General features: G+C 50.4%; 1 protein-coding gene and 1 long non-coding RNA gene across 6 annotated transcripts in view; one reads left to right on the forward strand and one right to left on the reverse strand.

Annotated features, from left to right (window-relative positions):
* FAM131A (family with sequence similarity 131 member A) overlaps positions 1-12,719 on the reverse strand; it is an 88,094-nt gene that overhangs the window by 73,894 nt on the left and 1,481 nt on the right. The gene's annotated exons all lie outside the window — the stretch shown is intronic.
* LOC128351150 (uncharacterized) overlaps positions 1-12,719 on the forward strand; it is a 75,455-nt gene that overhangs the window by 44,389 nt on the left and 18,347 nt on the right. The gene's annotated exons all lie outside the window — the stretch shown is intronic.

Here is a 12,719-nt window from a genome sequence, read left to right on the forward strand (position 1 = left end):
CAGTTGGGAAGTTCTGATTGGTGCATCCTTGTTTTGTACTTCAGTCAATGGTTTTACTCCTATGCAAACATGTCCAAATGTAATTATTTCATCAGTTTGGTTCAAACAATTGTTGTTTGGTTCATCAATTGAACCGATACAGTGAATTGACTCCCTTTTCAAAATCAAGCAACAACCCTATAAAGACTTCTTTTACAGCCTCAAGCCACATTCATATGCATGCCCGTTTCCATTAAAGTCATCTTTAATGCTCTTTAAGTCCTCTTCTCTCCTCTCCAAGACCTAATTTGTAAGTGATGGGAGCAGCTTGGGAGAAAGTTGGCCATAGGCCTTTCTCATGCCGTTCAAGAAGAAACCAGTGGGTGGCTGAATTATGCATTTCCTTCCCACGCCAGTATCGCCCAGTTGGCACGAGAAGGAACCACGTCATTTGGCTGACCCATGTCCTTCCTCTGTACCAACGTCACTGGAGTGGCAAGAGGCCCAGCCATAGGCAAAAAGCTCCCACTCCATTCTGGTACGCTATATTATTGGGGTTTCCAACCTTGGAGGAAATGTTGTTGGACTACAACTCCCATCACCCCCCAAAGGCCACTGTGGCTGGGGATGATGGGAGTTGTAGTCCAACATCTCATGTCTGAGAGAGGATCTGAGAGGAGTTAAACCAAACTAGAAGTTTCTTAAAGTTTCTTAAACTTAAGTCCCATGAATTTCAGTGGAACATAGTCATGACTAACTTTCTCTGGCTTCTGCCAATGCTGCTATGTCTATTGGCTAGAACAATAAAACTGAACAGATTATATGACCTTGAGCAGTAAAGGAAATCTTTGCAATGGCTGGCATGAGCCCTGTTGAAATGGGGGACAGATTCACACCCCTTTTTTATTCCTCAAATGGGTTACCTGCGCCAGCCCAACAGCTCCTACTGCAAAGTACAGCCTTCCGTACTTACGAGTACGTGTGCTTTAGAGCAGGGTTTCCAGCTATGTTGCTCGACTACAACTCCCTTTATCCCCAGCCATAATGTCTTAGCTAAGTCTTGCATTCCAAAAGCTCAAGAGAGATTCCCACCCATCAGGGGATCCTTTCCACGCTTAGCCCTCACCCATAGCAATATCTTTAAAATAAACATATTGTTAAACCGGGGGGACCCAACATTGGTCCTCCAGCTGTTATTGGACTACAACTCTCATCACCCCTGACTATTGGCCACTGTAACCAGGAATGATGGGAGTTGTAGTCCAACAACATCTGAAGACGCAAGAATAAGAGCCCCTGTTTTTGAGTATTAATAGCACTGTTGTGTATATTATCTCACAACAACCCTGTGAGGTAATCAGTATATCATAGTACAGATGCAGGGACAGGTATAAACTTGAGAGGCTTGAACAATTGGGAATCATGCTTCACAGCTTATAAGACACTGACATTTCTGTCACAGCGTCTCCCCACACTGTCTTAAAAGCCCAGGGTCACAGAGCAGAAGACCTCAGGGAAGCTTACTGCACCACTCCCTTCAAGACAGAGAGAAGAAAGCACGTCTATATAATTACCTTACAGGACTCCCTGCTACAAGATGTTGTGATGGCCGCTGGCATGCAGAGCTTTAAAAGGGGAATAGACAAATTCGTGGAGGACAGGCCTATCAGTGGCTATTGGCCATAATGGCTATGTGGAGCCTCCACATTCAGCAGCAGTCTAGCTCTGAATAGCAACAGCTGGTGAGGCAAGCAATGGGTGAGGACTACTACCTTTATACCCTGTTAGTGGGCTTCCCAGAGGCAAATGGTTGGCCACTGTGGGAAACGGGGTACTAGTCCAGATGGATCTTTGGCCTGATCCAGCAAGGCTATTCTGATCCTCATATATTCCAGAATTCAAGGCAATGCCTGGCTAGGATCCTCTGCTAAGTGGGCAAAGAGGCACCTTTCTCTTGTGTTTTGCACGGGGAGAGCGACTGGCCTTGTTCAGCCCAGCCTCCCTCCCAGTAGCTGTTGCTGGTGTCTCCCTGCTGCTCCTTGTTAGACTGTGAGCCCTTTTTTGGACAAGGAACCATCTACTTCTGCGTTTGTCTTGCTACGCAAGCCAGGTTTGAGAACTTGCAGGCATATACTGGAAAGCAGCATACGAATATTTGTAATCCTCATGGCCTGCGTACAGCACGGCAAAATGCAAGTGGCTGGGAACCCAGGAAGCTGCCTTCTACTGAATCAGACCCTTGGTCCATCTCGCTCAGTACTGTCACTGACTAGCAGCAGCAGCTCTCCAGGGTTTCAGGCAGGGGTCTTTCCCAGCCTTACCTGGAGACGCCACCAGGGATTGGGACCTTCTGCATGCAGAGCGGGTGCTTTACCACTGAGCACAGCCCTATCCCCTCAGGGGACTTCCTTACCGCGTGCACGTGTAGTCACCCATCCAAATGCAAACCAAGGTGGGCCCTGCTTAGCAAAGGGGACAGCTCCTGCGCTCTGCCACAAGACCAGCTGCCCCCCCCCCCACGTGCCTGGGTTCAGCACTGCCCGGGCTGCTGAGTGTGTCTCAAACCCTGCGGCAGGACAGGACTGCATAACCACCATGGCTGTGTGCCACTGCCTCCCTTATTTCCGAGGGAAGCAGAGTTGCACAACTGCCCTTGCGCAATCCTAAGCTGGAGCGGAACAGGAACAGCCCTGTTCCGTAACAGCACAGGTGGTGTTTGAGACACACATACGCAGCACACACACGTTACTCAGCCGCCTGCGTTCCACTGTGCTCTATGTAGGGGCCCCAGCATGCACCCACCCCCCGCTTATGGCCTGGGGCGGGGGGGGGGACTTGGCCCTCCAGCTGTGGTTGAACTACAACCCCCATCATCCCCAGCCACAGTGGCCAATAGTAAGGGATGATGGGAGTTGTAGTTCAACCACAACTGGAGGGCCAGGTTTTCCCACCCCCACCCTAGAGGCTGTGACATTCCCTTTGTGTTAGGGCAGGGGTTTTCAATTTTGGGACCCCATGTGTGGGACTACAACTCCCATCATCCTTGACCATTGTGGCTGGGGATTATGATTATTATGATTAATAATAATAATTTGATTTCTATACCACCCTTCCAAAAATGGCTCAGGGCGGTTTACAAAGAGAAATAAAACAAATAAGATGGCTCCCTGTCTCCAAAGGGCTCACATTCTAAAAAGAAACATAAGACACACACACCAGCAACAGTCACTGGAAGTACTGTGCTGGGGGTGGAGAGGGCCAGTTACTCTCCCCCCTGCTCAATAAAGAGAATCACCACAGTAAAAGGTGCCTCTTTGCCCAGTTAGCAGGGGATGATGGGAGCTGTAGTCCAGCAACAACCAAGGACCCAAGATTAAGAACCCCTGTGGTAGGGGAAGGAGCTCTACTGTACCGGCTCCCACCCCACAAAGACGACATGGGGGTGAGGAGGGGGCCCTTCCAGGAGCTTGCCACCAGAACCCAGACATAGGTGGGCATGGCCACAGCTCCAGGATCAAAAGCTGAGCTTCAGCAAAACAGAGCCAGGAGGGAAAGCACCAAGATCCCAAAGCTCTTATGCTGATGCTCTGGCTGGCCTGGGGAAATGACAGACCGAGGTGAAGGGCTTGGGAAGAGGGAGAAGAAGTCAGTATAACTGTTTCTTGGGTTCCACAGAGGATGCAAAACAAAAATCAATGGGGAAGCAGAAACGTGCATCACCCTCTGCAGGAAGGAAAGCTTACCCAGGGGGACGGGGAGAGACACTCTGTGCAAAGGGGAGGCTGCAGATTATTTTTCAAGGGTTGTTCTCCCCCCCCCCCGCATGCTTGGAAACTGTTTTGGGTTCGGTTTTTGGTTTTTACAGCACCAGCCCTGAAATGCCCCATCACATCACCCCAAGGACTCCTTGGGATAAGGCGGGAGAAGAAATACCCCATGCCAGCAAAGACTAAATGGTGGCTGGGGATAATGGGAGTTGTAGTTCTACAGCCGCTGGAGGTCCACGTTTGTGCCCACCCCTGCCTAAGAGGCCGCAAGCGGAGCCAGGAAAGGAGGGAGCCTTCACGGCACACCCCTCCCGCCCCCAGCACAAAAGGTCGCCAGAGGTCGCTAACTGCTAGCCAGAGGTCGCTAACTGCTAGGCAGGTACTGCCCGAGAACATGAGCTGAAGGACTTTGAAGTGGCAGAATGGGCTGGGCCGACTCCCCCACGATTACGGGGTTGAGTGGCATGCGTGGGGGGGGATTATGGGGGCCACCCAGGAGGCCGTTGTGAAACAGCTTTTGATAGAGCTCCTACGAGGGGAGGGGTTTGCAGGCAGGCAGCACAAAGAGTCCAAGTGCCCCTCTGGGCAGAAGAGAAACACTCTGCTTTGTACAGCACAATCCCCCGCCCCCAGCCCTGCTCCGTGCTGCCTCCTCCCCTCACCCCTTGCTCCTTGGTCTCACAGCTCCACACAGGCTCCGATCTCCCCTTTTGTTGAGCTCCCACTCACTGCTTTCTGCCACACAGCTCTCCACACCAGCATTGTGAACACGCTCCTTGATTACGCAGAATACTCACTCACTCACCCTCTCTCTCAAGGCTGCTCTGTGTTTAACCCCTGGAGCTTCGTGGAGAAGCACAGGAGGCTGGGAAATGGGTTCTGGTCGCCCATGGCTACCTGTGATTATTGTCTGGTGGCCACAGGCCACCTCCAGCCTCAGAGGCAAGATGATGCTTCTCAAAATCCCAGTTGCAGGGGAGCCACAGCAGGAGAGAGGGCATGGACAGACCTCTTGCCTGTGGGCTTCTCGGAGGCATCTGGTGGGCCACTGTGGGAAACAGGTTGCTAGACTAGATGGGCCTTGGGCCTGATCCAGCAGGGATGGATGGATGGGTGTCACAACCCCTCTCTGCCCAGGTTAAGGTTGAAAGGAAGTATGTTTGTAGTTGGGTTGATGAAGGGGAAGAAAACAATATGTGCAAGGTAATTGACAGGAAGCAGTCTCCCGGGTACTGCAGGAGTACATGGTTGCTTTTGGGGTCTAGTGTTGCTATAGGCAGGGGTGGAGCCACCATTGGGTGAACGGGTTCAAAGAACCGGGGCTGCCGCCAATCGGGGGCCGCACCTCGCAGCTCTGACACACACCCCGCGTCTGACATCAAACGCGGGGAAGGGGGCATAATTTCACTGCCTTCCGAACGGGAACATAGGAACATAGGAAGCTGCCATATACTGAGTCAGACCATTGGTCTATCTAGCTCAGTATTGTCTACACAGACTGGCAGCGGCTTCTCCAAGGTTGCAGGCAGGAGTCTCTCTCAGCCTTATCTTGGAGATGCTGCCAGGGAGGGAACTTGGAACCTTCTGCTCTTCCCAGAGTGGCTCCATCCCCTGAAAGGAATATCTTATAGTGCTCACACTTCTAGTCTCCCTTTCATATGCAACCAGGGAGGACCCTGCTTAGCTAAGGGGACAAGTCATGCTTGCTGCCACAAGACCAGCTCTCCTCCATGGGAGGGAGACCACACCCCCATGTGGCTAGCCGGGCCCCTGCGTCTGACATCAGATGTGGGGGCGAGGCCAGGGGCTGTGGTGGCGGCGGCAGAACACGGGCCTCCACTAGCCTCGCTCCGCAGCTGGCTATAGGACTAACACTGCCTGTCCATGTGCCTGCTTGTGTCCTAGCTGCTCAGTCTGTAGAAACTAGCAAAATTCCCAGCTATTGAAATACAGGAAGCTGCCTTATACTGAGTCAGACCCTTGGCCCAACTAGCTCAGTGCCATGCACCCCCGCTAACAGAACAAAGAGACACCTTTTCAAGTGGCGACTCTCTTAAATTTAGCAAGGGGAGAGCAACTGGCCCTATCCAACCCCAGCACAGCATCCCTCCAGGGGATGTTGCTGGCAGCTGCCTTATGTTTATTTTTAGATTATGAGTCCTTTGGGGACAGGGGACCATCTTAATTAATTATGTATTATTCATTTTTCTATGTAAACTGCTTTGTTTGAAATTTAGTTGAAGAACGGTATATAAATAGTAGTAGTAGTAGTAGTAGTAGTAGTAGTAGTAGTCATCGTGTACAGTGACTGGCAGAGAGTCTCCAAAGCTCTCAGGCAGCAGTCTTTATCCCAGTCCTACCTGGAGATGCTGCCACGGATTGAACCTGGGGCCTTCTGCATGCAAACCAGATGCTCCACCATGGAGCTACGGCCCCATCTCATGATGGACACAGCTGGACTGGTTGTTGCTCAGCTCTGTATGCCCTCAATCGTTCTTGACATCTTGCTTCCAGGACCGCTAAACCTTACTATGTTGTTTTGTCCCCATTCCTTAGGGCCAAGGTAGATGAGATGTTAATTGCATGGTTGCAGGGGCGTAACTACAATAGGGCAAGGGGAGACAGTTGTCTGGGGGCCCACTGCCTTGGTGGCCCCCCAGAGGTAAGTCACATGACTGACTCCCCCAGCCGCACACCCGCCCGGGCTTCCTTCAGTTGTATTCATCCTCTGAAATTGATGTGAGTGTTAAGACCTGGAGCTACCAGAACAGCATGTCTTTCTCTAGGACCATGACATGACTTGCATCGTCCACAATTTATGAATATAAAGCTTCAGTGAGCTTCCACTCCAACCTTGCTATGCCCCTGGGTTGTATCCTGAATTTCTCTTACATTCTGTAAACAATCCCCAGTCTAGATCAGGGCTGTGGCATGAGGAGGAGTTTAACTCCCCCCACCCCGCTCCCACACATTGCAGTCCTGATCCACATCAGGTCCCTAGGCAGTTGCCATTTGCCCCAGGATGGAAGCTCCCCTTGGCCCCAATAGGTGAGTAGCAGTCATCCCAGGGCAAATAGCAACCATGCAGGGCCTCAGTCCGGATCCAGACTGCAGTGGAGCAAAAGGTCCTCATGTGTCTGCTATTTCCATTAAACACACACACACACACACACACACACACACACACACACCAGACACACAGACCTTAAACACACAATGGATCTGTCTCATAGGCCCATCTAGTTGGGCTCAATGTATGGAATGTTGGTTGCGAAGCATGCAAATAGGTCTGGGATGATGATGGGGATTGGTGTAATGGCTGTTGATTTCCTAAAGGTTCCTTAGAGCTGAGGAAATTGTGAAAGTCCTCCATGCCATTCCTAAGAGGAATTTCAGTTGCAGGTTTCACAAACACAATCTATTACCTTGCCTGACCAAGGGGGGGGGAGGCGGCGGGGACAAAAAAACATTCATAGGGGTGGGGAGAAACAAATAATCCCACTCACTGCAAAATGCCAACAGCTCCTGTGCTGTGAAATATGTGCAACTGGTTCTCCATCAACCCCACCCACGTTTCTGGTGTGCTTACCATGGTTTCCACATCTCATCCATCTGTTTCAAGACTCCTACACTGAAATATCTGAGTTATAGCTGGGGTGGCCACCAGATTGTAGCCTGCAGGTCAGAAGTGGGATCTCCTTCCATCTCCCCTGCTCTCTCTCTCTTCCTAGCCCCCCTTTTTCTAATAGCCTGGGGTTCTTGTAAAAATTAAGGTGGGGGGACCAGTTTAGCACAAATGAAAAAAATGCTGCCTTACATGAATATGGAGCATTGCTCCATCTGGCTCAGTATTGTCTCCCCTGACTGGCAACGGCTCTCCAAGGTTTCAGGCAGGAATCTCTCCCAGCCCTACCTGGAGATGCAGCCAGGGAGTGAACCTGGGACCTCCTGCATGCAGAGCAAGTGGTCTACCACTAAGCTACAGCCCCTTCCTTACAGTTTGACTGTAAAATGACATTACACTCACACACCTACCTTTCTGATACCGATACAGCAGCAAAATGTTGAATTCTCATTTCAAAAGCAATTGATGCTCTTGATTCCAATCTCAGAGGATAATGGTGCCTGTTTCATTTTCTCGGGATGAAGCCCACTTTTCCGTGGAGTCAAAACAAGGGATTCTCAGACTTTGTCATGGCCTGGAACAAATGGGTTTTTGATGCCCAAGACGGACTCAGTTCTATGGATGTTATCTTTCAGTTACAGTAGCACTGAAGCCAAGAGACTGAGCTATAAACCAGGAAGAAGGGCTGTACGTGGGCGGAATTATTGGCCTGATCCCAGTTCTGAACCTGGACATTCTTGCATTGTGTTAACAATGCAGGCTGTGGATAGGATCTTGTACTGAGCTGAGGGCCAGGGGCAGAGCCACCGTTGAGCAGGCGGGTTCAAAGAACCTGGCCGCAAGCCATGGAAGGGCCACATGGGCCCTCCAGAGTTCATTCCCATAAATGCTGGCTGGGTGCATTTATTTCTCTTTCTGTCCCCTGCTGGAGGGAGAGGAAGGAAAATAAATGCACCCAGCCAGCACACACTAGCTGGGAATGTGTTCTGGAGGACTTGTGCAGGCCCTCCGGAGACCAGGCAATGCCCCTTTACATGCGACATCATGTGCATTGGCATGCACACGACGGGGCCGCTGGGGATGGGGAAGAACCCATGCCTCCATTCCCTGGCTCCCAACCTTCTAATGAAGAGATGGCTTATGCAAAGAAAGCATCTGTCTGTTGGCCAGCCACAGTGGCAGCATTTGAAATTGCCGCTTTCCCCTTCCTGGTATCACCCTAGAATGCAGCAAGGAAATGAAGCAACTTGATGCTGTTGCATCCTTTTCTAAGTGCATTATGTGGCGGGGTGGTAGTGGAGGGATGGGGGAAGATGGCCGTGTGCCCTATAGTTACAGAACATGGATATTTTTGCCCCAATAATGCAACAGGAAAAAGACACAGCATCATGGTGTAGCTTCCGTTCCTAGTGCATTGTAGGGTGCACCAGGAAAGGGAAAGGTGGAGATCTGAAATGCTGCCACTGGAGAAGGCAGCTCTTCATTAAAAGGTAATCCCCACCACATGAAAATATTTGATGTCTCACTATTGTATCAGCTTGTCTCTGGATATTGGAGACTTTTTCAATGGAATTATTTCCAATGAAAAATGCCCCGATAGGGCCTGCATCTCCTTGGACCCAATAATCAGTCTGATGCAATACACAGCCCTACCAGGAAGTTCCTAGCTCAGGACAAATCTAGAGGATTCGCCATGATGGTGAACGTGGACTCTCCACGTTCAGAAAAAAGTATACTACTGAATACCAGTTGCTGAGGAGTGACAAGAAGAAAGGGCTATTTGCCAACTCACCCTGTCTGTGGCGTACCCAGATGCCTCTGGTCACTGCAGGAAGCAGAATTCTGGAAAAATAGGTATTTAACTGATCTAGCAGGGCTCATGTTTGTAACACATGAATGGGTGAAAGTGGCCTTTTGTGGAGAGGAGAGCTGGTCTTGTGGTAGCAAGCATGACTTGTCCCCTTAGCTAAGCAGGGTCCACCCTGGTTGCATATGAAAGGGAGACTAGAAGTGTGAGCACTGTAAGATATTCCCCTCATATGGAGCCGCTCTGGGAAGAGCAGAAGGTTCCAAGTTCCCTCCCTGGCAACATCTCCAAGATAGGGCTGAGAGAGATTCCTGCCTGCAACCTTAGAGAAGCCGCTGCCAGTCTGTGAAGACAATACTGAGCTAGATAGACCAATGGTCTGACTCAGTATATGGCAGCTTCCTATGTTCCAATGTGTGTTTCACTCACCTCTGTCCCTGTTCCTAATGTGTGTGAAGTACTCTGAATACTCTAATATGCTATTAAGAACCTAAGGACCACCCTGATGGATCAGGCCCACAGTCTATCTTGTCCAGCATCCTGTTTCACACAGTGGTCCACCCAATGCCCCCAGGAAGCCCACAGGCAAGAGGAGAGGGCAGGCCCTCTCTCCTGCGGTTGCTCCCCTGCAACTGGTATTGAGAGGCATCTTGCTTCTGAGGCTGGAGGTGGCCTCAGTATCGCCACCATATTAGTAGCCATTGATACACCTGCTCTCCATTAATTTGTCTATAAGAACGTAACTCAGATGCTAGCAGTTAGCAGGCACCCCCCTGAGTAATTACACAGAGGCCATACACATCAGGGATGACAGTGTCTGTCCCAACCACACCTACCGCACAGGATAGATGTGAGGATAAAAGGAGATAACACCATACACAGACTTCTTTGAGTGGCATGCTGAAAGGATGGAAAACAAAGGTAATTTCATTTATTTGGGGGGGTGGGGTGGAGAGAAACGGGGAAAATGTCCAGATCAGGGGACAGTGTTTCCTCTCTCCTGGCATCCTTTTTTCTACACGTAGCCTCTGGACACCAGTTGCAGGGCAGCAACCACCAGAGAGGGCGATTCGCCTAGATGTCCTGCTTGTGAACTTTCCAGCAGCATCTGACTGACACCTGGGAAAGAGGATGCTGGCTAGAGGGACTTTGGTTCTGAGCCAGCACGGCTCTTCTTAAGCACTTACAAATTAAACGTTGACCATAGCAAGGGTGCCAGAACATGTCAGCGGTAGCAGTTGAGGGAAATTAGGCACGCTCTTTCCTGACAGTATGACCAGTATGGTGTAGTGCAGGGGTTCTCAACCTTGGGCCCCCAGATCTTGTTGACTACAACTCCCATCATCCCCAGCCACAGTGGCCAAAGGCTGATGGGAATTGTAGTCCAACAACATATGAGGACCCAACATTGGGGACCCCTGGTGTAGTGGTTAGTGTGCTGAACTAGTACTGTGGAGACCCGAGTTCAAATCCCCATTAAGCCATGAGACTTGCTGGGTGACTCTGGGCCAGTCACTTCTCTCTCCGCCTAACCTACCTCACAGGGCTGCTGTGAGGATAAACCTAACCATAAACACAGAGCTGGACTCCTTGGAGGAAGTGTGGAATATGCGTGTTAACTAATTATTAAATACATAAATGAACGAGGCTTGAGAATCCATAAATCTAGGGAATTCGCTGGATCTACCAGGCAACATATTATATCCGGGGGTGTGGGAGAGGATGTAGAAGCAATCAGTGCTAAGAAGCATGGAGCAACCTAGGAGAGGGCCTTCCTGGAGCCTTCAACCCAGAAAGCAAGAAACAGCTGCATGTGCTCATGCGTGTGCACATACACAGAGAGTGCAGAAGGCCCCAGGTTTTGAGCACAAGCAACAGGGAGGAGAGCTGGTCTTGTGGTTGCAAGCATGTATGGTCATCTTTGCTAAGCAGGGTCCACCCTGGTTTCCATTTGAATGGGAAACTACATGTGTGAGCACTGCATGATATTCCCCTAAGGGCAGGGATCCTCAACGTTGGGCCCCCAGATGTTCTTGGACTTCAACTCCCATAATCCCCGGCCAAAGGCCACTGGGCCTGGGGATTATGGGACTTGAAGTCCAAGAACATCTGGGGGCCCAACGTTGAGGATCCCTGCCTTAGGGATAGCACTGCCCTGGGAAGAGCACCTGCTTGCTTCCATGCGGAAGGTTCCCCCCACCCTTGCCAGCAGATAGGACTGGGAGAGGCTCCTGCCTGCAACCTTGGAGAAGCTGCTGCTAGGCTGGATAGACAAGACTGAGCTGGATGAACCAATGCTCTGACTCAGTATAAGGCAACTTCTTACGTCTCTAACCATGTCACTCTGGTTAGTCCACATGGACTGACTGAGGACTATGTGGTATAAGCAAATGCTGCTAGATAAGAAGAACACAAGTGTGGCCCTGATGGATCAGTCCCAAACATGCTCTGCAGCTGCCTCTGAAAAGCTACAAGCAGAGCATGAAGGCAACATGAGAGCCTCCTTTGCTTGGGTCTGCATCTGAGACTCGGAGGCATGCTGCTCTTCTGATCATGCTACAGAATTTGGGTTATCAAGTTAAGCATGCAGACATTTGAATCAATGGCCAGGCTGCTAAAAGGGAAACGGTGGGGAGAGAAGAGTCTCCCCCACTCATCCAATAGGGTTGGTGTGGCCATTGTTTATTCAATCAGCTGCACTATTGATAATCAGCCTCTTTCTCTTTCATACACCCTCACAAAACATGCAGTCTTCTAGGTTACCTGTCTGCTCCTGAACACACACACCCTCCCGAAAACTTCTGCCAACTGTTCCTGGGACTCACATATCCTGAGGCTAAACACACTTGTTTTATAGACATCCCACAGATATCATCAAGAGGCACTTCAGGTTCTGGGTTCAGCAGGTTGCCACAACTGGGCTATTAGTCTGGACTTAGGAGATTGGGGGGTGGGGGGGGCAGTTATCAAGAATATTCCCCCAGCTTGGCATCAGGCTAGCCCCTTCTGCAACCCCCAGGTTCCAAGACTAAACCCCAAATAATGTGACTTCCAGGGGTGCAGATTTTTTTCCCCCATGCATTTGAGGAGCCCTCCCCACTCATTTTGCAGAATTCCCCTCAGGCCAAACCAGCGTGGTGTAGTGGTTAGAGTGCTGGACTGGGATTGGGGAGACCCGAGTTCAAATCCCCATTCAGCCATGAAACTAGCTGGGTGACTCTGGGCCAGTCACTTCTCTCTCAGCCTAACCTACTTCACAGGGTTGTTGTGAAAGAGAAACTCAAGTATGTAGTACACCGCTCTGGGCTCCTTGGAGGAAGAGCGGGATATAAATGTAAAAATAACAATAACAATAACAAACTATATCTTCTTGAAAGAAAAAAAAAGAGTGTCATTTCTCTCCCCCCCCAAAAAATTAAAGTGAGAAAATTGTTCCTCAAGCTTTCTCTCTGTCTGCACCGCCGGTGACTCCCAGAAATCACACACACGCACACGCCGGCCCCTCTCAGCTCACTGCTCTCGACCCTTTGGCCGAGTTGGG

Source organism: Hemicordylus capensis, chromosome 3 (assembly GCF_027244095.1).
Source record: "Hemicordylus capensis ecotype Gifberg chromosome 3, rHemCap1.1.pri, whole genome shotgun sequence".
Classification (NCBI taxonomy): Eukaryota; Metazoa; Chordata; class Lepidosauria; order Squamata; family Cordylidae; genus Hemicordylus; species Hemicordylus capensis.